Source organism: Lissotriton vulgaris, chromosome 8 (genome assembly GCF_964263255.1).
Source record: "Lissotriton vulgaris chromosome 8, aLisVul1.2, whole genome shotgun sequence".
NCBI classification, from domain to species: Eukaryota; Metazoa; Chordata; class Amphibia; order Caudata; family Salamandridae; genus Lissotriton; species Lissotriton vulgaris.
Genome location: NC_141696.1, coordinates 352,869,318 through 352,873,634, shown reverse-complemented (window position 1 = coordinate 352,873,634; position 4,317 = coordinate 352,869,318).

Here is a 4,317-nt window from a genome sequence, read left to right as displayed (position 1 = left end):
AGGCAAGCGCAATAAGGGAACATAGGTGTGGGAGCATCAAAGAAGAGTAGTGAGGTTAAGGAAAAGAGTATAGGGAAAGTACATTTTCTCCATCAAACTTACCTTATAAGTAATGTAAACTTAATTTCATATTTCCATTAAAATTTATATCTGTCAAGGACAAAAAATAAAGTTGGAATATTTATAATATATATTTTACAATACAAGAGACAAAGTAGGACATTAAGTCATAAAAGGTTAGTAACAGATGAAGTAGAAGTGAAGGACTCAGAAAGAAAAACAAAGGAATGGTGAAGGTCAGAGAGAGTTAAAAAGAAAGAGAGAGAGAGCAAATTGCTAAAAGGATAATGACATAGATACATTCACTGACAGTGAACAAGAGCAACTGAGAGAAATAAACTGAAGGTGAGTAAGATCCTAATGGAATATGCATTACGAAAACTAAAGGCAGAAAGGGGAGTAAAGAAAGGGGAGTGAGTGACAGAAAAGCAGGAGTGAATAACAGTGGATTAATGACAATGAAGCATGGAATTTGAGTGAGGGTGAATGTTGGCTTGTAAGACAGTGAGGTGACAATGTGAGTTAAGGTAACAGAGAGGGAGTGAGGGAAGACAAGTGAGAATATGAGAGAATAGAGGGAGTGAGAGAAACAGTGAGTAAAGGGCAGTAAGGTGATTAAGGAAAGGAGAATGTTTGAGAGAGCAAAGGAAGGGAAGAAAGGGAAGAAAAGTGAAGTAAAGGGACTGGGAAAAGGTGAGCACATGATGAAAGAAAGAAGAAGGGTAGTTAAAGATTATGATTGAGGATAACTGAAGGAACTGAAGTAAGGGAACAAGGGTGAGGGAGGGTGAGTGAAGGAGAGTGAGGTGGATGAAAAAGGGAAAGTAAAAAGAGGATAAAAGCAAATGAGTTTGAGACAAAGGAAATGTAAGAGTGAGAACATAGAGGTAGTGAAGGAAAGACTGGCAGAAAGAAACTTAGTAAGAGAGCAATGAAAGATAAGTAAGGGAGTGTGGGTGAGTTTTAGGGAGTAACCATGACGGAAGAGGAGTGAGAGAGTGAGAGGATCGAGACACTGAAGCTAAGAGACAGGGAGTTAGGGAAAGGGAGTGAGGATGTAAGAGGACAGAGGAAGTGAGAGAAGGAGTGAGTGAAGTGTAATAAGGTGAGTGAGAGAAGGAAAACAAGGGGAAGGGGAGTGAAGTAGAATGTCTGACAGCTGGAAAGTAGTGGATGGGAGAGAGGGAAAGGGCAGTGAAGGAGTGGTTAATGACAATAAGTGATGAAAGTGGAATAAGGGAAGGGAGGTGAGGGAGAGTGAAAAAAGGCCAGTGAGGGTGAGTTAAGAGAAGTGATAGAGGGGGGAAATAGGTAACTGAGCATAAGAGAATGGGTAAATAATATATATTTAATAATAGAAAATACAAAATAATTTCAACAACATGTTATATGGTTTATTTTTGCTGTTCTCAGGATATATTGAATTTCACTTAAAACAGTGACTTCAATAGTACTCATCATATAACAGCGGGCAAAAAACCACAATTAAAATGATTGTGTTTAAAAAACCCATAAAATCTATTTTTTAAATAATGTAAAATTTTGAAAAAACATATCTAAACTCACTTTTGATCCATCCACTTTTCCACAAGGCCAAATAGTATATGGAAAGTCCTTTTCTTTGGAAATTAGTCCACAGTATTCTTAATTTCTCATTTACCCGACTTTCTGAAAGAAAAGCTGCAACATCTTTTACATTATGAAACAAGAGTTTTATTTCCACCTCTAGCTTACTTTTTATAAATATTTTGTATAATACTCACAGCACACACTATATGATATACATATACTATCTCTATGACAACTACATGTTCTTTATTATCTTCATCACTCTCATTTAGAAAACAATTTTGAACAGCAAACTAAGTTATATTAACTGCTGCAATCTTCATAGGCCAAATTACCTTCCCTAAAATTTGGTTGTAAGAACACTAGGTAAGAATTTAGTAAGTCAGAAGGCAAACATTGTTTGAAAGTCAATTGAGTATCATTACAGTGTTTCCAGCCTTTTTGACATTTTAAATAAGCTGTGTAATGTCCTGATTTTGTTGAAGGACCATCATGGTAAATAATTGCTGCAGTTGTAAAGGTTCTTCCTGAAATTGATAATTGAGAAGCCACATAATGTTTAATTGATGTTGTCAATTTAGTTCCATCAGGTCTACATCGTTGGAACATTAAAATAACATACTGTCCATATCTTTGTAAAAATAAAGTTGATAGCATTGCCGATTTACATTGAGTACAGACCATGTTTTGATCTGCTCCCCTAACTAGATTATTAAAAGACACTGATTTGCAGTCTGGTAAAGTCAAATATATAAATCTTTCAGTGTCTATTGTAGTACTACTTGAAAAAGAGCAATTGTCGCAATCATGTTGCCATTTATAGAAAAGGCCAAAAAGATTTTCTATATCTACACCTTCATCTTGCAATATAACAAGCATATACATTAGAAATTCCTGACAATCTTGCTGAATATTCTGTGAAAATTGATTTAGACCAGAACATATGTCTAAAACCTTTCGAATTTCAGAAACACTTTGTATTTTTGTTTTATCACTGCTACATTTCTCTAATAGAGAATTTAATAAACAACAAAATGTTTGATCACGATTTTCAGCAATCTGTTCTTGTACAGTTTGGAGAAAGAAAACAACATTAGCATAGCAGTTGACACCAGACCTTTTTTCAAACTGAAATCCAACAACATCTTTAACTGAATCCATTATGTTTCTGCTTACAATTACTGGTTCATCTACCTTTTTTCTTTTTGCTTCAACTTCACTACAATTTTTCACATTTATTCTTTTTCAGCCTACCACACGCTTTTCAAATAGAGGATATTGAGGTAAATTTGAAGCATACTTTCTTCTTAACCTATTATATTCTTTTACACAATTTAGATCTGCATTAATCTTTGTCTCATCAAAATCAATCAAGTACAATCCAGATAAGGTTCTGACTCGAGATAAAGCAACATATGCCATACCCTCCTTGAACACAGAACTTCCGATATTCACCAAAGCAGTATCCACACTTAAACCTTGACATTTATGAATAGTCACCGCATATGCTAAAGAAACAGGAAACTGTTTTCGGCGGACATATAAATCTTTCACAAGCAAAAATCGAGCAGAACAACGACTGATTTGTTGTACTTCTTCAATACTATCAAATTTAATTTTTATAAATTCAATTCCATCTCTATTTCAGTAATTCACAAAATCAACAACATGACCCATTGCTCCATTTACTAAACCTCTTTCCACATGTAAATTACGTTGTAAAATTATACGACAATTTAATGATGCATACAGAGTCTTTTCTAGCCCAGCAGTTTTAGATATTGTCTTCTCTAAAGAATCCAATTTTGATTTCAACTTTTCTGACAAAATAATAGTTGCTCCTTTATGTTCTATTGTATCAATTGCTTCCAGTTTCACAATCTCTTGATTTTCCAACTTTAACATTTTGTTGTTGAAGATTGAACATTCTTTCAGAGTTGGCATCAAGCATATTACAGATTTGTTTTCAGGAATTTTCTTAAAAATATACTCTGGGAAAAAATTTTCATTTGGAAACAAATTTGAAATTAATCGTCCATGTAAAGCTTCTTTGCCATGCTCAGTTAGTTTTCCAATTCTTACATCTTGTAGAATATTTTTATAATCTTCATCCTTTGCCTGTCGCATATTTTGAAGCAGTTCTGCATATTTGAAATTTAACCATATATTAAGATTTCCAATGCTTCCTAAGCACTTTCTGGTATCTTCATGCGTGAGCATTTTAAACACTGGCTTTCCTTTCACTGGAGTTAGTTGCAGTAAATCTCCAAAAACTATGATGTGTTTGCCTCCAAATAACACATCATACTCTGTTTTAAGAATTTCTTGCATTCTTAAATGCACAAAAGCAAGCATTACATTTGATACCATGCTTACTTCATCAATGATAAGAAGTTTCATTTTCTTTAGGACCCTTGAAACTTCACAACAAGCTTCTCCAGATAGCTTGTGGTATTGTAATTTGTTATCATGCTCCACTGGCAGCATCAATAAGCGATATAAAGTAATCCCTTTAATGTTGTGTGTGCCAACCCAGTTGGTGCAGTAACAACACAAGAGTGCGATGACTCCGTTGTTTTCTGCAAATATGTTGCAATCGCTTTAATCAGGAAACTTTTCCCTGTTCCTGCTTCTCCACTCACATATAGTCGGACAGGTACAAATGATGTACATGAGCACTCTTTTTTG